Here is a 27,573-nt window from a genome sequence, read left to right on the forward strand (position 1 = left end):
GCTATTAGAGACTGGCTGGATGAGAGCTACAGTCACTGCATGGGCTTCACCAGCGGCATCTCTAATGTGCAGCTGAATGCCATCCACCACCACATTTGACGAAGCGAGTTCTGACTCACAGAAGGCGAGGATGGGAATAGGTTTTGTTAGTCTCAAAGGCAGGGGTGTCAAACACGTGGCCCAAGGGCCAGATCAGGCCCCCAGAGGGCTCCTATTAGGCCAGTGAGCAACTAGCTGTCATCTGCTTCCTTCTCCCTCTCTCTTGCTTCCTGCTGCATCACAGCTTGCTTTGCCAGGCTTGCTCAGTCACAAAGGAGCTACGGAGCAAAGCCTCTATTTTCTCCATTGGCCAAAGCTCCTCCCTGGGGGAGGAAGGGAGAGAGGGAGGGAGAGCTTGCTTTGCCAGGCTCCCTCAATTGCACAGAAGAGCTACTGAGCCAAGTCTCTCTTCCATCTATTGGCTGAGGCTCATCACAGCAAGAGTTGTCAGTTATTAGAGACTGTTAAATAAACACAATTTTACAAGAGTGCTAATATTTTAAGCATATTTTATTTTAAAGTTTTCTAAAAATATATCTTTTATTGCATTTGTTGTCCTTTATAAAGTCTATATCTCCACTGCCTGACTTTACATTTTATGACACATATGGCCTGGCCCCACAAAGTCCCATTTATGTCAGATCTGACCCAGAGCCAGTTTGGTGTAGTGGTTAAGTGTGCGGACTCTTATCTGGGAGAACCGGGTTTGATTCCCCACTCCTCCACTTGCAGCTGCTGGAATGGCCTTGGGTCAGCCACAGCTCTGGCAGGAGTTGTCCTTGAAAGGGCAGCTGCTGTGAAAGCTCTTTCAGCCCCACCCACCTCACAGGGTGTCTGTTGTGGTGGGGGGAGGTAGAGGAGATTGTGACCAATATAATATTTTTCTTCTTCTTTGTGACAAATGTGTTTGACACCCCTGCTCTAAAGCATCATTGGACGTCTGGCTTAGGTTGCTGCTGCAGACTTAACATAGCTGCCCATCTGGAATGGCCATCCGATGGCAGCCTTTGGTACAAAGCACTTGCCCCCTCCATGGCCACTGACTGCAGCCCCACTCCCCCTTCTCACACCTCCATAGTAAGCATCCCTGTCCAGAATAGCATAGCAAAGGCAGGAAAACTGCACGGTGCTCATATAGCTCATTGTTTCAACAGCAGCAGTTTAACATGCACATCGTGCAGGGCACTAAACTGCCCTCCTCTACTGAAAACAACAGGGAGTTTCTGACTACACACCAGTGGCACGCACGCACACACACACACACCGGCCTCTAGATCAAGTGCAACATTCTACTGTACCTTCTGCGAAATCAGCGTGACTCATGTGCCTACTCACTTCATAAGCAACTTTTCAAGAACAGCTTTCAATCAAGGGATCCCTTTGCAAGCTCAAGCAATGACCCAAAGAGCAATGAAAGAGTGATCTCTGATGGTGGAGGACACACCATTTGCTTCTCTATTTAGCAGTGGGTTCCAGCCTCCAGAGCACAGACAGCTCTACGGAGGAGTAAGCTGTGTTGGTTATTCCACCTACACACTCCTCTGTTTGGGTACCTATGAAAATCACTCCTGAGAGGACTGAATCCTTCCATCCAAAGCTTACAATGTCCATACTGGCTGTTAGATGAAGATAGAAGATGATATTGGATTTATATCCCACCCTCCACTCCAAAGAGTCTCAGAGCGGCTCACAATCTCCTTTACCTTCCTCCCCCACAACAGACACCCTGTGAGGTGGGTGGGGCTGAGAGGGCTCTCACAGCAGCTGCCTTTCAAGGACAACCTCTGCCAGAGCTATGGCTGACCCAAGGCCACACTAGCAGGTGCAAGTGGAGGAGTGGGGGGAATCAAACCCGGTTCTCCCAGATAAGAGTCCGCACACTTAACCACTACACCAAACTGGCTCTCTGTTAGTTAGCCAAGCTTCCTCAACGGCACTTAACACAAGCTCAGGAAGACCAAAAGTTTTCCCCACATGCCCTAAGCGGTTTTAGACTCAGTTTGATTGGTGCCGGTGCCAGACTGTTGAGTGTCTGCATACAAAGCCCAACAAGGGTGTGCTGCGATTATCTGCTGCCTCACTGAAAATCAGAAGCAGCCCCTGAGGGGGCCTATAATGCACTATTAGTCTCAGATCATAGCCAAATTCTTGGATAAGAGAAGCAAAGACAGATCCTCTCTACTTTGCCTGAAGGTATAAGGATGCTGTAGTGGTTTCTGCTCAAGGTTGACTCAGCCTCCCATCCTTCTGAGGTCAGTAAAATGAGTACCCAGCTTGCTGGGGGGAAAGTGTAGATGACTGGGGAAGGCAAAGGCAAACCACCCCGTAAAAACTGCCGTGAGAACGTTGTGATGCAACGTCACTCCAGAGTCAGAAACAACTGGTGCTTGCACAGGGGACCTTTAGCAACTTCTGAAGACACCCTTGGCTTGACTATAATGTCAGAACAAGGCATCAGTTCAAAAGGAACACTCAAAACAGCCTAAATTTGGCACTTATCTGAATTCTCAAAGACCATTAAAAGGCATGAAGCATTGTATAAACCGATGAATAAAATATATCTGTTTGCTTCAAGGTGTGCAGTCTGCCTTATTTTTTCAGGCGGGGTTGCAGAAACCGCATCGGTGCCCTCCAGATGCTGTGGGTTTAGAAGGAATGCTACAGGTCCTGGCGAAGAATCATGGTGAGGAGCAGGAAATTAAAACAAAATCGCCCTACCTTTCTCTTCTGCCAAAAGAGCTCCACAGTTAGAGGAGGAGGGTATGGGCCGTTTCTCCCAATTCTCCCACCTCGCTGCACCCCGGCTCCCTGGAGGTCTTTTGTTCAAGAGGCTACAATACCCAAGCTCCAAAATCAGCTTTTGGGGGATCAAAAGCTGATAAGGGAAGGTAGGGAAAACACCGGTTTTGAAATTGCTCTTGCATTCTCCGTTCAAAGGTTCAACCCATCAAACTCAAATGTTGAAACAAGAACGAAGATTCGAAATTTAAAGACAAAGATTCCTTGTAATGCTTATTATTTGTTTCCTTAGTAAAACAAAGTGCTGCGAGAGCTGCCGTAAGGAAAAAAAGGGGGAACCACAGCAGCAATGTGGATCTTAAATTTTTAAAAATTCAGGAAAGAAAGAGTGGTGGGGCGGGGGGGGGGATCTTTCCATTTATATAGCAGTGTAATTAAAGAAACGATGTGCAGTACTTACAGAAGATGGTCTCAAGTCATTCAGTCTTCTAGAACATATTATTGGTGAATCTGGCACCAAGTCATTCAGCCTTCTAGAACGTATTATTGGTGAATCTGGCAACTCAACCTGGAAAGAAGCATCAAGTTCCTGAGCCAAAGCAACTCAGCTCAACTCTACAGCAGAAAAGAGAACATGGAAATCTGTTATTCAGATGCAGGAAAGATTATTGCACAAGGATCTCCAAAGATACTTATCTAACTCAACGGAACAAGCTCCCACCACCATCGCTCAAAAACTTGACAGCAGCCTTGGGTGCGAGGAAAGCAAAAGCCAAGAGGACAATAAACATAAGAAACATGATGATATTCCAGTACCCTGGAATGATTTACAGACCTCCAGTGTGACTGCCTCTGCTTTTGATCTATCCATAAAATGTGCGAATCTTTTCACCCTGCCACCCTGTATAGCTTTGAAAGCCATTGCTTTTATCAAACATACTCTAGTATGTTTGGTATTTATTTGTTAACACCTGTCTTAGTAGATTTTCTTTTTGTTCATTGCAATCCTTGCTATAGGTAAGTCCCCTGTGCAAGCACCACTCATTTCTGACTCTGGGGTGGTGTCACTTTCACAACATTTTCACAGCAGACTTTTAATGGGGTGGTTTAGTTCATGGTGAAACAATCTACAGATTTTATTTGGTTTCTGATTATTATGCACATTTTATCCCGTTCTTCTCCTAAGGATCTTAGCGTAATTTTCGGGATGTGTGTGTTATATCTTAACTACCCTGTGAGGTTATTTAGGGCAGTCGCTACCCTTGAGTTTGACACTACCCACCAAGATGCCAAACAGAATTTAAACCTTGGAGTGCAATTCAGAGTGCTGACTCTTAGAGCCAAACTTGATGCCGTTCTAGATTAATTCTGCCATTTAAAATTGCTGTGACCTCAGTACAGAGAGACCAGGTGACCTTATCCCTCCCTCCTCCATGCCTTCTGAAGTGTCAAAAACAGCTCTCTCTTTTTTATCGGCACCTGAAAAGTTATGCATGGGGAGACAAGATCACCTGGTCCTTCCATGCTGTGGCCCCACAGCATATTTTTAAATGGCCAAATTCATCTCTAAAGTGACATCAGTGTCCACAGGTCGGGCCCCTGGTCACCATACTGTTCAACCTGCCCATTGAGATCTATTGTCCAAGCCCTACTTTTGGTGCTCACCTTCAGAGGTGAGGCAGCTGATGATTAGAGAGAGGGCACTTTCAGTGGCAGCACCTTGCCTTTGGAATAGCTATCCTTTGAGGCTCACCTGGCAACTAGAGTACTGTCTTTTAGGTACCAGACCAAAACATGCTTTAATATACTCATGCTCATAACAATTTTATGGTCTAAGACCTGTACCTATCTTGTAATCAAGAAGCTCATATCATCATTGAGAGAGCCAGTTTTGCATAATGGTTAAGTGCATGGACTATTATCTGGGAGAACCGGGTTTGATTCCCCACACCTCCACCTGCACCTGCTGGAATGGCCTTGGGTCAGCCATAACTCTTGTAGGAGTTGTCCTTGAAAGGGCAGCTTCTGGGAGAGCTCTCTCAGCCCCACCCACCTCACAGGGTGTCTGTTGTGGGGGAAGCAGATAAAGGAGATTGTAAGCCGCTTTGAGACTCTGATTCAGAGAGAAGGGTGAGGTATAAATCCGCGGTCTTCTTCTTTTGAACCACTCTGAAACCAATTAAGCTCTTATAATTCTTATAAAACAAACTATAGTTACTTAATTAAGTAAAAACAGCTGTTTTAAATAGAATAAAGGATCTCCTTGTAACTCACAGCCACCCCCCTGGTCTGACTATTCCGCCATTCAACCAAATATAATGATGCCATTCTGTTTTTTGGGTTAAACTAATAAGGGAAAGATAGCAGATAAGGAGATAGCAGGATATAGGTCATTTCAGAACGTTACAGAAAGGTGTTAGTACCAAGGCTTTTTTTGTAGTAGGAACTCCTTTGCATATTAGGCCACATACTCCTGATGTAGCCAATCCTCCAAGAGCTTACAGGGCTCTCAGAACAGGGCCTATTGTGAGCTCCAGGAGAATTGGCTACATCAGGAGGGTGTGGCCTAATATGCAAAGGAGTTCCTGCTACAAAAAAAGCCCTGGTCATTACAGGTGTTACCTACAAGGGAGTTTCAGAAAAGGGCCAAACATTGCATGTATTACACATTATCAAGATTAAACATATGCATTACATATAATGTACTGCTCTGATTGTTTATTGTCAACCAATGCCTGCTGAAACAAGCAAGTTAGCAAGCAAGTTTATTCACAGCAAAAGCCAGCAAAAACAATACAGATAAAACCAATGCCGGTTACAGTAACTCATATAAATTGTGCTGAGAGAACAAAGGTAAAATTGCTACAATCAATTATAAAACATACATAGTTAATAATGGGATTAAACATTTTAAAAACTACCAACCTAGAGAAAGAGAAAGAAAATGCCTAGCTATTTCCCTTCAGAGCTATGTGTGACTTTCTAGTTCTGGTGGCAAGCCAGTCAAATTTAGCTAATTTGAGTATAACCCTAGGGGTTCCTATCATTCAAAAGATTCTTCAAGGTGCCTGCTGAAAAAGGTATAAACTCTGCCTTTAATCATAATATGATAAAGTAATGGTGGAATTTCTATTGTATTTTTGCCTTCACGTTGCAGCCTACTTACGGTGCCCCTATAAGGTCTTCAAGGCAAGAGACGTTCAGAGATGTCTCTGCATCATGACCCTGATATTCCCTGGTGGTCTCCCATTCAACTGACTGCGAACAAGCCATTGAAATAACCCACTGCCTTCGGACCAGCCGTCTCCCATTCAAAACACAACGAGGGCCAACCCTGCTATCTTATGCAAGCTGACGAAATGCTAGCCTGGCCCATGCAGGTGTCAACTCTTAATTATTTTCCCGGCTAAACGTGCTTTGTTTCTGTACGCCTATCTTTTTTTGGCAGTCTTTCAGCCAGCCATAAAAAACAAACACTCGGCCCCTTTAGACTTGATCCTCGAAAGCTAGTTTGGATGTGAACTTTTACTTCCAAGGTTACTCAGAAAGGAGGTCTCAATGACTAATTCCATTAACTCCAAAATAAATGTGCATATGTAAGTGCAAATTTAAAGAATATGGCCAAGGCCGCTGCAATATAACACAACTGCTTGAGCAGGGATAAGTAAAAGAACATTAAAAGTATAATAAATTGAAGAGGAATGTGCCCTCGAGACACGACTTACAACCACTACATCCACAGGGCATTCTAAGCAAGAGATGAGCAGAAGCGGGTCGCCACTGCTTTCCTCCAGGGGTGGAATTCTAGCAAGAGCTCCTTTGCATATTAGGTCACGCACCCCTGATGTAGCCAATCCTCCAAGAGTTTTTTTTGTAAGCTCTTGGAGGATTGGCTACATCAGGGGTGTGTGGCCTGATATGCAAAGGAGCTCCTGCTAGAATTCCACCCCTGCCTTCCTCCACATAGCAGTGCCTTAAATATCAAAAATTAGGAATAGAATACAATCTGAGAGAGGTCACTATAATGGATTAAACAACAAAAATGCAAGCTAGTGACCAATTTACTAAGAAGTATATAGAAATCAGTCCAAATGTCCAAAACATGTATATTCAAGTCCCAAAGTAGTGTGGTGACAAGCCAATCGATTAAGTACTTGTTTCTTTCCAGTCTTCATCAGACCTGGGACCAATATTGATTTAATTATATAGATTCTTTACACAATTTTCAAAAAAAGAGGGACGCAGAGCATCTCCAGCAGCAATTTCACATCAGCTACAGCTCAGTATGTGGCTTGCCGATGTGAAATTGCTGCTGGAGACACTCTGCGTCCCTCTTTTTTTTTTAATTGTGTAAAGAATCTATATAATTGAATCAATATTGGTCCCAGGTCTGATGAAGACTGGAAAGAAACAAGTACTTAATCGATTGGCTTGTCACCACACTACTTTGGGACTTGAATATACATGTTTTGGACATTTGGACTGATTTCTTAGTAAATTGGTCACTAGCTTGCATTTTTTCTTGTGTAATCAAAAATTAGGGACAGGTTTTCTTAGTGCTCTGTGTGTAAAAGTGCCAACAAAGAAGTAACATGCTGGTCATCATCAAAAAGAAGACAGATGGTTCTATCTACCCCCAGGGCTTTTTTTGTAGCAGGAACTCCTTTGCATATTAGACTACACACCCCTGATGTAGCCAATCCTCCAAGAGCTTACAGGGCTCTTAGTACAGGGCCTACTCTAAGCTCTTGGAGGATTGGCTACATCAGGGGTGTGTGGCCTAATATGAAAAGGAGTTCCCGCTACAAAAAAGCCCTGTCTACCCCTGAACACAAAGCTAGCCTTACTAAAATGGCTGCAAGAAACCTGAATCTGGGAGCTGAAGAAAGTCAGCGAAATGGGTCATAGTGTGGAGCATCCTCTAGTTCTGATTTTTGCAACTAACAGCTGGCTAACGTGGTAGTTAGCAGTGTTTGAAATCAGGTGACAAGTAAAGGCTTCTTGAAGTTTACAGAATCCCTGCATAGAATACCAGGGTCACGGCAGGCAATAACAAACCCCCTTGAATAGGAGGGGGTGGTGTTCAGCTAACTCCGAGCCAAAGAAACCCTGAAAAATACCTTATTGGTATTGATACCAATATTGATATTGATTCAGCCAAATAGCCATTTTGGCTTTTGGTCATCTACCTGAAACTGCCATGTCCTAAAATTCCTGAAAATATTTGGGATTTTCAGGACCATCAGATAGACAACCTTAAAGGCATTTAAAGGGACTGTGGTCCCTTTAAATGCCATCCCCAAGTCACATGATTCTAAGTCCCTTTAAACGCCTTCCAGGCAAACTCAAAGCAGTTCAGCTGGGGCTGTCTCCTCTTGCAGCAAGCTGCAAAACAAGCCAGCTCAGGCTCACTGTGGTCCTCATAGGGTATAATGAAGGAAAAATGTGTTTCCTGAATATTTCTAGAATCCAAACACCATCCCAGCATTGGGATTCAGGAATATTGGGAAACAGCTGTGTTTTCTGAGTTCAAATATACCGAAACCTGAAAAATATTGGATTTTAAAAAAAAATTTGCACATCCCAACTTTTGAATGCCTCTTGCTCTGAAAACCCCCACAGGGCCACCATTAAGTCAGCTGTGACTGGACATCACTTTCACCACCACAAAGTTTACAGAAGATAGACAAGTCAAAAGCACTGGTGTGGTCCTGTCTGATCAGTTTAAACTAAGGGGAAAGCCTGGAGCATCAACATCCATCTACAATAAATATCTGGACATGTGTTTTACAGTGATCCAAAAAGGGACCCTGGGAGCTGACTGATAATCGTAGTGACAAAAAAAATCCTAATATAACCAGCATCCCAGGGGGTATCTTTCAGCAACTGAGTACAACACAGATTCAACAAGTGGCTAGTTGGAGAATTCTTTAGCAGTTTTCTCCAGTAGCTCACTAAAGCAATGCGGGCGTAAACTGTGCCTGAGGGCAAGCCAACTTCAGCATGGAAAAAGGCAGCTGATGTACCCTGAGGCAGAGTCAAAATTCTCCTTTTAAAAGTTCTATATTTTCTTCAAACTCATGACTGTGCTGTTGTCCCATCCCCAAATCTCAACCCCACCCAGAAGGTTGAGTCATAACTTTTCTCTGGAACGGTTTCCAGGTGGGATCTATCAGGAAACTGCCTTTGAACTTAAGAAAAGCCCCAGTCATTCTTGCAAGTGAAGCATTCCCAGAGGGCCCTTAAATCAAGCCGCAAGCTGGTTTTAGCTACAAAGGTGAAAGTTTGAAAGATGAAGTTTTACACGCCACCATCTATGCCAACCTCTTTCAAAGACTCATCTCTCAGTATGCCTGAGCGTCTGCCATCTAGGTTCTGTTTTTCGAGGAACTGAGAAACTATTTTATATTACAATTCTGTTAACACCTTTTCCCTGGGAACAAGTCTTCTAAATGATGAACAAATCAAAATTACACACATTGCTTTACTAACCCCAAACCAGTATAGATGATGGTTCACGCCAACAATACATGTTCTTAAAGACACTTGCAAACAGATCTCCTTTCAGATTGCCTGGCTCCCAGAATATGTTCATTTTCTCTGTGGTTAAGAGATTGAATATCTGTTGCCCAACACTTTACAAAACAGAGCTGGTTGCTATATCATGATCCTGAATTAAGATAAACTCACAGTTTATATTTCAGGTCTTGTTGCAAGAATCACAGCACTAGTTATGCAAATGTTCTCCTGGTACTCAGGAATTCCCATTCAGTCACAGTGGCTTTCGCCAGGTGTGCCCTTCTTTTTTCGCATTAAGTACTGGCATAATTTTTATCACGCTGGGAGAAAATGGCAGTGCAGCAAAACAGAAGTACTACAAAACCTTTTATGGCACAATAATAAGCAATGCTGGGTAAATAGGGATCACTCCCAGCACACGACAGCTGTTTCAAAAGAGAACATCTCAGAGTGAACTTTTCCCTCCATCTTCCACAATGCTAGAACTTGAGGCTGCCCAATGAACCTGATGAGCAATGGACTCAAAATTAGGGTTGCCAATCTCCAGGTGGGGCAGGGAATCCCCTGGGTTGGAGGGCCTCCCCCCCCCCCCACTTCAGGGTCATTAGAAAGCAAGGGCAAGGAGGGAAATGCCTGCTGCGCACTCCATTATTTTCTATGGAGAAAGAATCCCATAGGGTATAATGGAGAACTGATCTGCAGGTATCCGGGGCTCTGGGGGGGAGGGGCTGCTTTTTAAGGTAGAGGTGCCATATTTGCAGCATAGCATTTGGTGCCTCTCATCAAAACACCCCCCCCACCTCAAAGTTTCAAAAAGACTGGACTGGGGGTCCAATTCTAAGAGCCCCAAAAGAAGGTGCCCCTATACTTCATTATTTCCTATGGAAAGAAGGCATTTAAAAGCTGTGTGGTCCCTTTAAATGTGATGGCCAGAACTCCCTTTGGAATTTATTTATGCTTGTCACAACCTTGCTCCTGGCTCCACCCCCAAAGTCCCCAGAATTGGACCTGGCAACCCTACTCAAGATGGAAACTTCCACATTCAGAGGCAGAAAACCTCTGAATACTACTACCATAAAGGTAACATCAGGGTAAAGCCTTGGCCCCTATATCCTACTGTTAGCCCCCTCCAGTAAACGACTGGCCACTGTGAGAGATGGAATGTTGGACTAGATGGACCACTGGTCTGGTCCAGCAGGGCTCTTCTGATGTTCTTAGAGAAAACTGCATCAATAAAGTATCATTTGTGGGTGTAAAGTGCCACTGAGTCACAGCCAACTCATGGGAATCCTATAGGGTTTTCAAGGCAAGAGATGTTCAGGGGGGGAAGGTTGCCATTGCCTTCCTCTGCAGAGCCAGACTTCCTTGGTGGTCTCCCATCCAAGTACTAACCAGAGGACTGACCCTGCTTAGCAGCCAAGATCTGATGAGGTCAGACAAGCTGATTATTTAGTAGGAGTAAATGATTGTTCCTATTTAGTACTTTTAAGGCATTCCAATTTAGTACTTTTAAAATAATAAATAAATAATTTTTTTTATTTATACCCCGCCCTCCCCGCCAAGGCAGGCTTAGGGTGGCTTACAGGACATGGCATAAGCCATGTTATAACAATAAAAACAGGATAATACAATTAAATACAATTCACAATTAAACATTAAATAATCTAAAAACAGTCTAATACAATATAATTTAGTGGTGCTACTATCTCAGTTGTGTTAAAGATGGCGTGATGCTTACGCCAGGTTCCATCTCAGAAGGCTAGTTGGAAGAGGGCGGTTTTGCACGCCCTACAGAATTGATTAAGATCCCGTAGGGCCCGCACCTCTTCCGGCAGCTGGTTCCACCATTGGGGAGCCTTTATAGAGAAGGCCTGTTCTCTAGTTGTTTTTAATTTGGTCTCCTTTAGCCCAGGTACTTTCAGAAGATTTTCTGAACTAGATTGCAGTGCTCTCTGGGGAACATATGGAGAGAGGCGGTCCCTAAGGTAGGCAGGTCCTCGGCCATATAGGGCTTTAAAGGTAATAACCAGCACCTTGTAACGAACTCGGTATACAATTGGCAGCCAGTGCAGTTCCCGCAGCCTAGGCCACACATGTTCCCACCGAGGTAGGCCCATTAACAGTCTGGCTGCTGCATTCTGCACTAGCTGCAGTTTCCGAGTTCGGCACAGGGGCAGCCCCATGCAGAGGGCATTACAGTAGTCTAACCTCGAGGTGACCGTTGCATGGATCACTGTTGCCAGGTCACCGCGTTCCAGGAAGGGAACCAACTGCCTCGCCCGCCTAAGATGAAAAAAGGTGGATTTGGCAGTGGCTGCTATCTGGGCCTCCATTGTCAAGGAAGACTCCAGTAGCACTCCCAAGCTCCTGACCCTGCACACTGGTACCAGTGGCGCACCGTCAAAAGCTGGAAGGGAGCTCCCTCCCTCCGGATTGCCGCGACCTAGGCAAAGGACCTCTTTCTTCGCTGGATTCAATTTCAGTCCACTCGACTTAATCCAATCTGCCACAGCTTGCAACGCCTGGTCCAAATTTGCAGGGACATCGCCAGTTCGGCCGCCCATCAATAGATAGAGCTGGGTGTTATCCACATACTGGTGACAACCCAGCCCATATCTCCGGGCAATCTGGGCAAGGGGGCGCATATAGATGTTAAATAACATCGGAGAGAGAACTGCCCCCTGAGGCACCCCACAATTAAGTAGGTGTCTCTGGGACAGCTCTCCCCCAATCGCCACCCTTTGTCCCCGACCCTCAAGGAAAGAGGAAAGCCACTGTAAGGCTAACCCCTGAATCCCTGCGTCGGTGAGGCAGTGGGTCAGCAGCCGGTGATCGACCATATCGAACGCAGCCGATAGGTCTAACAACAGCAATACTCCCACACCACCTCGATCCAGATATCACCGGAGATCATCCATGAGGGCGACCAACACTGTCTCTGTCCCATGGCCTGGGCAGAAGCCGGACTGGAATGGATCCAAGGTGGAAGCGTCATCCAGGAAACTCTGTAGCTGCAATGCCACAGCCCTATGACTTTGCCCAAAAAGGGCAAGTTTGAATAATATAATAATAATAATAACTTTTATTTCTATCCCGCCCTCCCCGCCTAGGCGGCTCAGGGCGGCTAACAACAACTTAGACTTTTTCATTGGTCTTTTTAATTTCTCCCAAAAGATCAGTTTTCATTTCCGCCAAGGCCTCTTGGTTTTGTTTAAAACCTGCCATCATCAAGGCCTGCAGTTTCTCTATAGGGTCTTGATTCTCTCCTAATGGTATAGGTTTAGGGCCTCCTGGAGATGTACCTTGCCCCAGTTTCTTGACTTTCGCCTCCAGCTGTCTCTCTTTCTTCTCCTTATCTCCCATTTTTTAAATAGTTCTCATTCACAAATCAATACAAATTAAATAATATCCACCTGCCTAGTCTTTTTAACTCAAACTGGTGTCTGACCCTACTTACTACTAATACCAAGTCTCCCTCTACAACCAAAGCTTCAATAAGGTTCTTTTTCAGTACGGTATGGCACTCATAAGAATTTTAAAAGATCAGCAAAAGTACTGCCAACAGTGTCAACCATTCGTTTTCTAGCATCAAAAAAAAAAAATCCCTAGTTCATTAAATCAATATGTCAGTAATTCAGTGTTCACAACACCAACGATTAAACAATTAAGTTAAACAATTAATTTTAAGTTAATTAAATTTGTAAATTTAAGTTCATTTACAATTATGTCCGTTTTCCTCTCCTTCTTTCTTCTTCTTTCCCTTCTTCTTCTGTGTTTTCCCTCTTATTATTTCAGTTAGCAAACATCTCAGTTCAATTCTAATTCCAATCAATTCTCTCCCTTTCCAATGAGACCCAGTCTGCTATAAAATCTTAGCCAGGTCTAAGAGACCGTCTCACACTCTCTGTAGCTGGGTCTTAAGCAATGTATCGGTAGTCTCAGTTTATAGTTTATAGTTCAGCAGGAAGCCTACGAAATATACTAAGTACTCTCCCCTATTATTAATTCAGGGGACTCTTTCCAAGAAATACTAAAAGAACCCAAGTCTATAATCTTTTACTTCCGTCACTCGTTCCTGCCGCTCTTAACTTACAGTGTTCTCCGCCGCTCCTCGTCGTCTTAGTTCTTACAATGACTGATAAGCCTCGGCAAACTATTTGGCAGTCCTCCAATGTTATGCAAAGCACATCTTCTGGAAACTTAATCCTCGCTCTTTCCAGCTTCCCGTCGCCTCAGCCCTTTGTTACGAGTCGATTCACCTCCGGCGGGCCTCCGATCCTCCGATGCCTCGGACTCGGCTCCTCTCGCTCCGCCGACCGCCTCGCCCGCTGCAGCCGCTAGCAACTCTCACCCACGCGGCCAAACTCAAACACAGCCACTCCTCCAGGCCGCTACTGCCGCCGCCGCCGCTTCTCCTTCCCTCGCAACAAAAGTTGCCAGCTCGTCCTCTCTCCGTTGCTCAGGTAAAATTTTTTTATATTTCTTTCTATCCACGCTTAACTCTTTGTTATCTTTAATTTGGGATAGTCTATTGGGTCGCTTCTGCCCCGTCAACTCCTACTCCGGTGGCCTGGTTAAAACGCCGAAGCGTCGGAAAGCCCCAGGCGGGGGAAAGGTGGGGGAAGAAGGGAAGCCTCCGCTGCCCCACTAAACCCCTGCCAGCTCCCCCAAGCTTCGAAGCGTCGTACTGACGTTTCTTAAAACGGGGAGCCTCTCTGGAGCCCTCAAAGTCGCAGCGCACGCCGGAGCTCGGCAAATGCCCTGTGTCTCACCACGCCATCTTACCGGAAGCAAAAGCAGCTTCTAGCTAACACCCAGCAGCTGCATAGTTTAGCGGCTAAAATGGGAAATCTGGAAGACCAAAGTAAAATGACAGCTGAGACGGCAAGGGAAAATAGGTCAGACTTGACAGAATTAGAGGACAGAGTCGTCAGATTAGAGTTAGAAAAGGCTGCATATATACTTCGGCTACAGAATGTCCCGGAAGAGAGGGGGGAGAACTTGGAACAAAAAATTTTGGAAATTTTTAATGTAGAAGGGACGGATCCATTATTGGAAGATTTGAGAGAGGTTGATTGGATCAAAAGGGTTTCAACAGCGTACACAAAAAGACATAACTTGCCAAGAGAAGTATTGATCAGGTTTTCCCGAGTGGTGACGTGTGAAAAAATACAACGGAAAACAAGAGAGGACGGATTGATCTGGCAAGGTGTGACTATTAAAGTTTTAAAAGATGTTCCATGGTCAATCCGTCAGAGAAGACTTGAATACAAAAAGCTAACGAACTGGTTAGTAAAGCAGTCAATACAATTTAGGTGGCTGACCCCAGAGGGTGTTTTTTTTATCTATCAAAATAAAAGACAAAATATTACAAATTTGACACAAATGGAGGATTTTTGGAATAGTTTTGTTGATTTAAGTGGCCAAAGTTCTGATGCAGAAGAGGAACAGGAAGAAGGCACAGACCCGTTTGGGAAGCAGGAAGAGGATAATCAGAAATTTAAAAGAGAAAGAATTAAAACAAGACAGCACACAAAGAGAGATCAGGGGCATATATCAGGTAGTAAGGCGTCACTAGGATGACAGACAAGAAGGGATTACAGATTATATCGGTAAACGTAAATGGGTTAAATGAACCCAAAAAAAGAAGAAAGATTTTTTTGCAGCTTCAAAAAACCAAGGCCCAATTAGTTTGCCTACAAGAGACACACATAAAAGAGGATGATATCAAATTTTTACAGAATAAAAAATTGGGACAGTTATATTACTCAAGCGATGTCGGAAAAAAAAGAGGGGTGGCTATATATGTCAAGCAAAATATAGAATCCAGATTGATATACAAAGATGAATTGGGAAGAATTTTAATAATTGAGGCCACAATTAATAAAAGAAAAATTTACGTTGTGAACATATATGCCCCTAATGATAAGCAAAAAATTTTTTATAAAGAGCTTCATGGCAAGTTAGTGGAATTGCAAGTACAAGATTGCTGTATTATAGGAGACTATAACGCAGTATTTGACGTTAAAAAAGATAAAAAATTTGACAAACACAAGAAACTTTCACTACGTAGCGCCTTACCTAAGTCCTTTTTTAGAATGGCAGAAGAGTTAAGTTTGGTTGATATTTGGAGAGTTAAAAATTCCCAAGCAGAAGAGTTTACATTTTACTCTCATCCATATGGGTGCTGGTCCAGAATCGATATGTGTTGGACGTCAACAGGTTTGGTCCCTCTAATTAATCAAGCTAATATTTTACCTAAAACATTTGCGGACCACAATCCAGTGCAGGTGATTTTGCAACACCCACCAAGAAATAGCCGGTGGACACTAAATCTCCAGATATTAAAAGAAACTAAGTTCTTGGAACGAACGAAAAAAGAAATAAAGGAATTTTTTCAATGCAATTTAGAAAAGGATACAAGTATACAAAATATTTGGGATACTTTTAAAGCTTTTTTTAGAGGGTTAGCCATTAGCTACACAGCTAAAAGAAACAGAGAGCGAATGAAACTATATAATGACTTGGTAGACGAGATGAAGGGACATGAAAAACAACAAAAGACTAGAAACACTGAAGAGATAAAAGCTAAAATACAAGCAACGCAACATCAAATTAATTTATGGTTGACAGAAGAATTAGAAAAGAAACTCAAATGGGCCAAGCAAAATTATTTCGAAAATGCCAACAAAACAAGTAGATGGTTAGCGTACAAGCTTAAGAAAGAGAGAGACAAAAGAATTATAAGCTCGTTAAAAAATAATGCAGGTTTAGAAGTTACACAGGAAAATCAAATGAGGCAAATTGTTCAAAGTTTTTATCGAAATCTTTATAGAAAGCAAGAAATCTCTGAACAGCAACAAGAGGAATATATTAAAAGCGCCAATATTAAGCAATTATCTAAAGAACAACAAGAAATTTTGGAGAGCCCTATCGCGATTCATGAAGTAATCGAGGCAATTAAAAAACAAAAACCCAATAAGACACCGGGGCTGGACGGCCTACCGGTTGAAGTGTATAGAACTTTTGAAGACCTGCTTTTAATTCCATATAAGAGAGTCGTAGAGGCAATACAACAATCGGCTATAATCCCAAGGTCTTGGAGGGAAGCATTAATTTCTTTAATCTACAAACAAGGGACGGACCCAACAGATATAAAAAATTATAGACCTATCTCCCTCCTGAACGCAGATTACAAAATCTTTGCGACAATTCTGACAGAGAGATTTAAGAAAATTGTTACAAGTATTGTGCATGAGGACCAAACTGGATTCATTCCTGGGAGAAGGATGCAGCGGAATTTAAGATACTTTTTAAATATTATAGAATACTATAAAGAACACCCAGGAAAGCAATTTGCAGGTATTTCCCTCGACGCAGAAAAAGCGTTCGATAACGTTAATTGGAACTTCCTGGGTAAAGTACTGGAAGCGATAGGCTGTAACAAGAATTTTAAAAGATGTATAGAAGCGATATATTCTAAACAAACAGCGAAAATAAATATAAATGGGAATATATCAGAAGCGGTTGAGATACAACAGGGGACGAGGCAGGGTTGTCCTTTGTCGCCCCTTTTATTTGTAATGACAATAGAGCTTTTAATTAAAAAGATAAGAGAGGATGAAGAAATTAGGGGCCTGAAAATAAAAGAACAAGAATTTAAAATTCAGGCCTTTGCAGACGATTTACTGTTTACTCTAGAGGAACCAATTCTTGCTATTGATAAATTGTTAATAAGACTACAACAGTTCGGAGAGGTATCGGGATTTAAAGTTAATAGAGAAAAAACAAAGTTTTTAACAAAAAATATGAGCATAGAACAGATAAGGCAACTAGAGACCAAAACAGGATTTAAACATGAAAAGAGAATTAAATACTTGGGTATATTTTTAACAAACGATGTGAAATCCCTTTATAAAGACAATTATGAGAAGATCCTGAACGAAATTGATTCAGACTTGGAAAAATGGAAAGGTTTGCAAATCTCCCTTTTAGGAAGGATAGCAACGGTTAAGATGAACATTCTCCCTAGAATTTTATTTTTATTCCAAATGATCCCAATCGAACTACCTAAGTCGTTTTTACAAAAACTTAACAGAAAAGTTTTGGCTTTTATTTGGCAAAGTAAAAGGCCAAGGATCAAGCTAAAAGTCCTGCAGGAAGCTAAATCAAGAGGAGGAATGGCCTTACCGGACTGGACATTATATTATAAGGCAGCGTGTCTAGCCTGGGCTAGAGAATGGCTTTTGCTGGATAATAAAAGACTCTTAGTTTTGGAAGGTGCTGGATTAATTAAGGGCTGGCACTCATATATCTGGTACCATCCACCGCAAAGAAATAGTGACTTTTTAAGACATGGAATACGTAAGGCAATTTATAAGGTTTGGATCGAAATTAAAAAGAGAGTATATTTACATACCCCATTTTGGCTATCCCCGGTGGAAGCGGTTACTCACCCGAATATTTATGATTGGGGAAAGTCGTATAATTATGCTACATTACTAGATAGAGATAACAACTTAATACTTGATGAAAACATAGTCCCGGATTGGTGGGTGAGGTGTCAGGTCAAATCGATGTTCCAGGAAGATAGAGGTCGGGGGTTCTCGAAAGACTCAGAGATAAATGAATTTGATAATATAATTTACGAACCTCAGAAGCTTATTTCTAAAATTTATGAGTGGCTTTTAAAATATGAGATGCAGAAGGAAGTAGTTAAAGAAAGTTGGATAAGGTGGTTGCAGGACTTTGGCTACACGATTGAGTTAGAGGAGTGGGAAAAAATTTGGAAAAATAATATCGGGTTGACTAAAGCAATAGTTTTAAAAGAGAACTTATATAAAATGATGTACAGGTGGTACATTACCCCAGAAAGATTAGCTAAAATAAACCCAAGGTACAACAACAAATGCTGGAAATGTAAAAAAATTAAGGGGACACTTTATCATATCTGGTGGACTTGTGAATTCGCCAAAAAATTTTGGACTTATGTAAATATATGGATTCATAAGGTTTTTTGTAAGAAAAGGATTAAGCATGTCCCAGAACTTTATCTTTTGAGTATTTGTAAAGAGAATCTGCCCTGGGGGGAAAAAAAGCTACTGTTGCATATGATAACTGCAGCAAGAATACTTTATGCGAAGTACTGGAAGCTTCCTCAAATTCCGGATAAGAAAGAATTTTTAGCTAAAGTATTAGATATTGCCGAAATGGACATTTTGACAGTAAGATTAAGAGATGGTAACTGGGAAGAATGTATGAAATCTTGGGAACCATTGTATCTTTGGGCTGAAAGTATTGGAATGATGGTAAGACATTGATACTGTTATCTGATAGAACCTGTTTAACTCCTTATTTATGTGGGTGGAATGGTGGGGGTTATTGTATGTTCTTCACTGGGATTGTGTTGTTACATGTCTTGTCTGGTCCAAGTGGTGTTGTATGTATTTTTTTTATGTGTTTTGAATAAACTTCATTTAAAATGGAAAAAAAAAAAAAAATAACAACAACTTAGACATTAACATAAATGATAAAACTTTAAATTTAACAATTAAAATTAAGCATAAAAACCAGTCAGTTAAGTTAAATACATGATTTTCGTTAGCCTAGATATATATGAGTGTATCTGGCAGCGATTGAGCTGTTATGGCGCTGGTTCTGCCAGTTTAGGTAGTCTTATAGATGGCGGTTCTTACACCAGGCAACTCAGCAGTCAGTGTCGTTATAAGCTTGCCTAAAAAGGGCGGTCTTGCAGGCCCTGCGGAACTGGCCGAGGTCCCGCAGGGCCCGCACCTCCTCCGGAAGCTGGTTCCACAATGCCGGTGCAGCCGGTCGGTAATGAGCCAATTCGGCCGGGTCTGATGTAGCCTTTTTCAGGAGGGGGCAGACCACTGCCTCTTTCAGAGGGGTTGGAAAAAGACCCTCCGAAAGAGATCTATCTATGATGTCCCATAAGAACATAAGAGAAGCTATGTTGGATCAGGCCAATGGCCCATCCAGTCCAACACTCTTTGTCACAGAAGAACATAACAGAAGCCATGTTGGATCAGGCCAATGGCCCATCCAGTCCAACACTCTGTGTCACACAGTGGCCAAAAATTTTTTATATACACACACACACACACACACACACACACACTGTGGCTAATAGCCACTGATGGACCTCTGCTCCATATTTTTATCTAAACCCCTCTTGAAGGTGGCCATGCTTGTGGCCGCCACCACCTCCTGTGGCAGTGAATTCCCATATAGGACATCTCAGCTTCTCCTGGCAAGCTTTAATTAGCCAGGAGGGGCACGGGTCCAGATCACAAGTTGTTGGGCGTGCAGTAGAGAGAATTCTGTCAACTTCCTCTAGGCCGAGCAGGTCGAAACGATCCAGGATCAAACCAGAAGACAGGCACGGAGCCTTGAGTTCACATACTGTATCCAATATGGCAAAAAATTTTGCATAAGCCTCACAGCCTATCTCTAATTCCTTAACATTTGGTTTGCCTTGTGGCAATGTAGTGAGGTTCCAAATTGTCCTAAACAATTGTGCTGGGCGCGAATTTGCAGACGCAATCTTAGCCGCAAAGTACATTTTCTTTGTGGCCTTGACTGCCATCTCATAGGACCTCATAAACTCCCTATAAGATGCTCTAGTCACTTTGTCACGAGTACGCCGCCATTGCCTCTCTAGCCATCTGAGACCTTGTTTCAGCTGGCGTAATTCCGGGGTATACCACGGCGCCAGACTAGTCCGAGGTTGCAGAGGGCGTCGAGGTGCGATCTCATCAACAGCCCTGGAGAGCCGGCTATGCCAGGTTTCCACCAGGTCATCGAGGGGAGGGCCAGGGATCCCACAGAGCCATTTGGAACCGTTCCGGATCCATCTGGCTCCGCGGGCGAGCCATAATACGCTCATCACCTACACAGGTTTGGCGTGGGGCGTCCACACGAGCCCTGAGGGCGAGGTGGTCCGTCCATGGCACCGCTTCCGCAATTATATCGTCCACTGTAACCCCGGCTGCAAAGATCAAGTCTAACATGTGCCCGGCCTGGTGGGTGGGAGATGTAACAAATTGAGAGAGCCCTAGTGTCGCCATGGATGACACTAGGTCCGTCGCCGAGCTGGAGGCCGGGTCATCAGCATGGACGTTGAAGTCACCCAGGATCATCAGCCTTGGGTGCTCCAACGCCCAGCCTGCCACAGCCTCAAGCAGGGACAGTAAGGCGCCAACTGGTGTGCTAGGCGAACGGTACACCAGCCAAATCGCCAACCCCTCTCCAACCTCCCACGCCAGACCGGCACATTCAATACCCTTGATCCTTGGGGCCGGGAGCACCCTAAAGGAGTAAGCCTCTCGTATGAACAATGCCACTCCTCCCCCCCGCCCGCTGGTCCACGATTGGTGAAAGACTGAGTAACCCAGGGGAGCTGTTTGTGAGAGGGCCACCGTATCTCCCTCTCGAACCCAGGTCTCAGTCACGCAAGCCAGGTCCATGTCCTGCTCGAGTAAAAACTCTCGAACGACAGAGGTCTTATTATTAATGGACCTGGCATTGCATAACACCAAGGACGGAGGCGGGTCATCCAATCTGGCCCTACTACCTGTCACCGTCGGGATGGGACACAGACTATACCAGGGGTGGCCAATGGTAGCTCTCCAGATGTTTTTTGCCTACAACTCCCATCAGCCCCAGCCAGCATGGCCAACGGCTGAGGCTGATGGGAGTTGTAGGCAAAAAAACATCTGGAGAGCTACTGTTGGCCACCCCTGGACAATACTACACAAGCCCTGACTTGGATAGCCTAGGCTAACCAGATCTTGGAAGCTAAGCGTGGCCATGGGTAGTATTTGGATAGGAGACCTCTGAGGAATACCAATGTTGTGATGTGGAGCAAAGCACCTCTGAATGCCTCTTGCCTTGAAAACCCTACACGGTTCGCCATAAGTCAGCTGAGATTTGACAGCACAAAAAACAACAAAACCCATGCAAACATATTGTAAAATCACATGGGCAACAAGTATTGTATAGCTTATAGTGGAATAAATTTCTCCTTCTAAGATTGACTCTTATTTTGCTTTAAAAACAAACAAACAAACTACAATCCCTGTACTCCACCAATTTGTTTTAAATTTACCCAGCAAGACTGTGTATTAAGGATCAACTTAACCTTTAAGAAGAAGATGATATTGGATTTATATCCCAGCCTAAACTCTAAATCCAGAGTCTCAGAGCGGTCACAATCTCCTTTATCTTCTCCCTCCACAACAGGCACCCTGTGAGGTAAGTAGGGCTAAGAGAGCTCTTACAGCAGCTGCTCTTTCAAGGACAACTCCTACAAAAGCTATGGCTGACCCAAGGCCATTCCAGCAGGTGCAAGCGGAGGAGTGGGAAATCAAACCCGGTTCTCCCAGATAAGAGTCCGCGCACTTAACCACTACACCAAACTGGCAACCCCACTCAAGATGGAAACTTCCACATTCGGAGGCAGTAACAGCTCTGTTAAATGACTGCAACATTGCATTCCTGCTTTCTTGGATGAGACCGAGGCCCACCTGTCCCAGTATTCAGCCAGTGGGCATGAGAGAGTCCCCAAGAAATTGCACAGTAGTTCGCTGGGGATCAGAGCCTAACTTCTAATCTTAGGACAGCACAATTCTGCTACATTCCAGAATTCTCAAACAGCAGACTTGGAGTTGGATTCAAGAGAACTGTAGTCAAATGTCCACTCAGCATGAAACTTATCAACCTCGAGAAGCTTCCTATCCTCAGCATAAACTACCCCCACAGAGTGTTTGGGAGGATAAAAGGGCACACTACTCTGAAGTTCATGGAGAAAGAATAAGACACAAGTGCAGCAACTGTAGGCAAACAAGCAAAAGAAGTGTAACTTACCATAAGTTATCACAGCGTGCCATGGAAAAGGCTAACGTCAATGGAGCAAGGTCAGGCATATTGTCTTCCTAACGCTGAAGACTTCCTCCTCCTTTAGTCCATAACTGACCAAAACAAAACAAAAGTGAGGATTATCACAGTGTAATAGAGGTTGGGCGTCAGGGAGGGAAGTGTTTTCCCCACAGCACGTGTTGTGGACTCAGAACCTCTGCGCTAGCTTGAAACAAAAACTGAAATATAATAGATCACTACGTAATCCAGTTCCCACAAATATGTTGATGCTCAAGGGGTACACGTTGTACTGCAAGATGTCATAAGATCGTATGCACTTCAGCCTAGACATACATATACACTTGCACAAACTATCTCGAGGTGAGCCAAGGATATGTTTGACAGCCATGCCCTCGTGCTGGAATGTTTACAATCGAACAAAGCTTGAGTCCAATTGCAGAGTCAGAGATCGCTTCGTATTTCCAGAATGTTTCAGAGAGGAGTCATGTCGGTCTGCAGTACAGCAGTTAGGCTGCGATCACACACAGTAAATAATGCACTTTCCAACTGGATTTTACTGAGTTGGAAAGTGCACTGAAAGTGCATTATTTAGTGTGTGTGATCGCAGACTTAGATTCGAGTCCAGAGCATCTCAGAGACCAACAAGAGTTTCAGGGTGTGTAAGCTTTCCACAACCAAAGCTCCCTTTCTCAAGGACAAAGGATGTCTGATAAAGAGAGTTTTGACTCTCGACAGATTATACCCTGAAACTCTCATTGGAAGGAGGAGGCAATTGGATTTATACCCTGCCCTTCACTTGGAGTCTTAGAGTGACTTCCAATCTCCTTTCCCTTCCCTTCCCCTCAACAGACACCCTGTGAGGTAGGTGGGGCTAAGAGAGCTCTTTCCAGAACTGCTCTTCAGAGAACAGCTCTGCAACACCACGTGACTGACTCAAGGTCACATTAGCAGGTGCATGTGGAGGAGTGTGGAATCAAACCCGGTTCTCCCAGATTAGAGTCCGCGCTCCTAACCACACCGAACCGGCTGCTGGATTGGAATCCAACTTTTTTAGAACGAAACGTTTAAAAATAAGGGTCAGGGCGAAGCTGTGCAGCTGCATCTATTCAATGGCTGTTGCAATATCTTAAAATAAGGAACAACTACTTTCAGGGCCGGCGCTAGGGTGCGCAGGAGAAAGGTGGCAGGAAAGTGGGGAAGGCCTCTTCAGTTGGGGGCATCCAATTCAGAGCCCCCCGGGCCAATGCCTAATTTGCCCAGTGGAAGGGCCAGCCCTGACTACTTTTAACATCGTGATGGCATATTCTGAGACAAACGCTTCACAGCTTACTTTGTAAACCTAGAAGGATGACCCAGGACTGAGAAAGAGTCTTCCGGACGGAACTGTGAGTCTGCAATCTCTTCAGCATGGGGAACTTGAGAGTCACTACCTCTCAGGTTTCTCTTTGTCAAGATGAGAACAACATGTAGCAAAAGCAGACAAGATAAGACAAATGTATTTTGATGGAACATACTCCTGTCGTTCCCTCTAACAGCGAACTATGTGGCTGAGTTTCAATAAGCAGTGTGGGGAAACACAGCCACCTTGAGCAGACAGCAGTTTTTGCATACTTTGAGGGATTTCCCAAGTACTGCAAAAAAAAAAAAAAATCTTTTTGTAAACTTGCAGGGGGGGGGAAGGGCAAAATTGCCTAATGAGTACAGAGAATCCTCACTGTTCTAGGAAAGTGGAGAGTCCGTTCGGAGGAAAAATGAGCTTGCTCAAGTCCCAGAGAGCTTATGGAATCCACACCATGTTTGTGCGTGTGTGCATGTGCGTGCCCATGTGAGAGAGAGAGAAAGAGAGAGATTAAGGATGGGGAAATACTTGCTGTGACAGCATATTCCCAAATCTCATACAATACAAGAAAGAATGGGCAGGGGATAGTCCCTCCTATGCTGTACCAACTCAGATTCTGAGACTAGGTGAGTAGTACCTTGAAGCTCACCTCACTCCAAACGTCAGTATGCTACAGCCAACTTTGGGTGGGACCTGGAGATCTTCCAGAATTAGAATGATCTCCAGCAACAGAACTCAGTTCTCCTGGAGGAAACAGCTGCTTCAGAGGGTGGACTTTATGGCATTTTGCGACACAAAGCTCCTGCCCTTACCCAAACCTTTCCTCTGAAGGCTCCACCCCTGAATGTCCAGGTTGACAACCCTAGCTACAGCACTAGGTAGCTAAGGTTCAACCAGGCCTTGAATTCAGCAGGAGCTCACAGGAGCATGGCTCCTGAACCTTTCTGAGGGTTCCCCCTCCTCCTCCCCACCTACCTTGTCCATTGAATAGCAGGTGCAGCTGCATAACAATCCCTGGATTAGGAGAGCGGGCAGCCAGCCAGCCACAAGGAGCCCTCATTTGCCACACCCTCAGCGATCCTCATTAACCCTGGAGAAGCCCACGCCACCCTTTCTCCATTTCTTATGTGATTTCGGGTGGCAGGTGGCTTGCTGGCCATTAGACTGTGGGGGAAGGCAGCCAAGGAGAGCCCCAAGTGAACGAGGCCTGCTTCGACTGGCTGGATCTCTAGTCAGCCCAAGCAGGCCTCGCTTGCCTGGGACTCTCCTTTCTTTCGTCGGGTTGCTGTTGGCTGATGGGAGTGGGGTGGCATATGCTAACGAGTTATGCTCATATTTCTGTATATTTGGAGACTCCCCGATATGCAAAAAAATACAAATTTCTCAATTCTAAAAGGGAGGGAGGAAAAACAGGCCAATGAGGGTGCACAGCAGCATAGAATGTTGACAGAAGTTGAGCATCATAGCAAGGTGTGGGTGCATGTCCAATCACAGCTGACGTACAGCAACCTCATAGGGTTTTTCAAAGCATGTGAGAAGCAAAGGTGGTTCTCCATCACATCAAAGTCTTCCTTGGTGGTCTCCCATCCAAGCACCCACCCTGCTTAGTTTCCAAGATCGGACGAGATTGGGCTATGCTGTCCAGTTCCGCATTTTCCCATTTTAAGATAGCAGGGGGAAAAAAAAGGAGAAAGAGAAAACTAGGCAGTTCTAGCGCCTAAGAATTTACAGTAACTTGGAGATGAAAATTAAGATCAGGGGATATGTGCTGTGCGGCAGGCCATAATCCCCACCATAGCCGAGGATTTCTAAAAGCTTTCATGGGCTCGGATCGGTGAGAAGCTGAAAGAAACTTGGCAAGGAGGTTCGTTAGGACTCGAGGAAAAACGCTTCTACCATTCCTAATTAATCACACTCAGCTTCTCCAGATTTTGCAGCCTGCAAAAGATTTGTAACATTCTAGGCTTGGGATGGGCGGAGGTAAGATACATTCCCAATTCTCCTAATAATTTCCCCATATAGTGCTGGGTAAAAAGTGGCTCCCAACTGTGCTTAGTCTTTCAGGTCTGAAGCTGGAGGAAAGTGGACAGCTTCAGACCAATGGCACTGCAACACTAGACTTCTAAAACTCTGTGATCTTGTTACAACTGCACTGTCAGACATCACTTCCCACACTGCCACATTGTAGAAATCTGAAAGTTGGCGGAATGATTCCAACATCAGTTTATGACCTAACCTGCAAAAGTATTGATTGAAAATAGGTTTGAGATTTCCCACACACACACGCACACTTTTGGGGACTACCCAATATGCTTCTGAAAGTGCAGTATTTTACTAGCACAAGAGAAAGATGCATTACCCTTCCAGTCTGACTACACCAGGGGTGGCCAGACTTGCTTAACATAAGAGCCACACAGAATAAACATCTGATGCTTGAGAGCTACAAGGAAGGAAGGTAGATGGAAAGGCGGGAAGAAGTAGAAAGAAAGCAACTTTAACTTTAAATGCATTTTCTAAGCCACCAGCTGGCTTGGCTTGGAGAAGTGATTTAAAGAGAGAAATGCCTTCTCCGAGCCAGCCAATGGGCAGTGGGGGCTTTGAGAGCCACAGTTTGGCCACCCCTGGACTAAGCTGTATATTTTACAAGATGCAAAGCAACAAACTCATCCGAAATGCACCCAGGTGAAGATTTCAGAATGCAGGCCAAATACCTGTTTTAATGAGGCACCTCCGTGTATAATCTTGACGTACCCACATCTCTCACCACATGATACCCCTCAGTGACTGTGTGGCATAAAATAGGTGTCTCTCTGCCCATGACAGAATGGACACTTTTTAAAAACCAAAGTGATAAGAGTACAAAAGATTCAAAATCCCACCAGCTGATTTACTGCAACAAACCATTTCACAAGGGAGAGCAGTTCTTCAGTCTCAAGAGCGCATACACACCCCACACTCTTTTACTTTAGATTACTGTTTATATAGGGGCCATCAGCACACAAAGAGATTTATGAGACAGCAAGTGAAGCCACCTGAAGGAATTTACAGCCAAGGATTTGACAACAGAGAGAGATATAAAAGCAAGGGAAGACAAGAGAGCAACGATTGATGCATATGAACTACTATCAGCCTCTGGATCCCGAAATCCCCACATGCCTCCCCCCTGCCCTAGGCACAAAGTCTGCAATCAAGGAACACACTTGACCTTTCACTGCTCTTCACACACCCTCGCCCCCAAAAATAGTTATTCAAAAGCGAAGCAACCCCACCCCCGCCTCTTCCTTTAAATGCGATCAGGGGTGGCCAAACTGCAGCTCGGGAGCCACATGTGGCTCTTTCACACATATTGTGTGGCTCTTGAAGCCCCCGCTGCTCTGTCGGCTGGCTTGGAAAAAAGCATTTGTCTCACCAAATCACTTCTCCAAGTCAAGCTAGCCAGCAGCTTGAAGAAGGCCTGTGAAGTTAAAGCTGCTTCCTTTACATCTCTCCCTTCCTCTCCATCTATTTTCCTTCCTTCCTTCCAACATCTGATGTTCATGCCTTGCGGCTCTCAAACATCTGACATTTATTCTACGCGGCTCTTATTTTCAGCAAGTTTGGCCACCCCCGCCTGCGATCTTGGCAGCGATCAAGAAGCCTGCAGGAAGACGGCAAGGTAAACTGACCGTTCAAATGCCAGTCAGAGCCAATGTCCCCCTCTAAGTCTTGTGAGCAAAAATTCTACTTTGTGAGCTACTAGTATTAAAGTTGCGAACTACTGGCATTAAAGTGGTGAGCTCCTGCACAAATTACTGCGCTCTGGGAGGGTCATCCTTCCTGAGCTAAGACAAAAAAAATGTGCTAGCTGGAGGCTAAAAACCTGTGAGCTAACTCCCACTAACTCAGCTCAGAGGGAACACTGGTCAGAGCCACTCCCAGCTAAGCACACCGATTTCTGCATCTGGACTGTCTGCGACCATCACTCCAGGCTCAGCAACCCATGCTGCGCTTTGGAAAACCGATTTGAACGCAACGGGAGCAGAGAGCAGCACCGTCTGCAG

General features: G+C 44.3%; 1 protein-coding gene across 2 annotated transcripts in view; it reads right to left on the reverse strand.

Moving 5' to 3' along the window:
- Positions 1 to 27,573, reverse strand: part of SLC16A9 (solute carrier family 16 member 9) — a 51,384-nt gene that overhangs the window by 23,218 nt on the left and 593 nt on the right. For both annotated transcript variants that reach the window (XR_009555548.1, XM_060241091.1), the window contains exons 2-3: positions 22,183 to 22,286; positions 3,239 to 3,393 (exon numbers count right to left, since the gene is read on the reverse strand). The gene's annotated coding sequence lies outside the window, so the exon portion shown is untranslated. The remainder of the gene's footprint in view (positions 1 to 3,238; positions 3,394 to 22,182; positions 22,287 to 27,573) is intronic.

The sequence above is a fragment of the Heteronotia binoei genome, chromosome 6 (genome assembly GCF_032191835.1).
Source record: "Heteronotia binoei isolate CCM8104 ecotype False Entrance Well chromosome 6, APGP_CSIRO_Hbin_v1, whole genome shotgun sequence".
Lineage (NCBI taxonomy): Eukaryota > Metazoa > Chordata > Lepidosauria > Squamata > Gekkonidae > Heteronotia > Heteronotia binoei.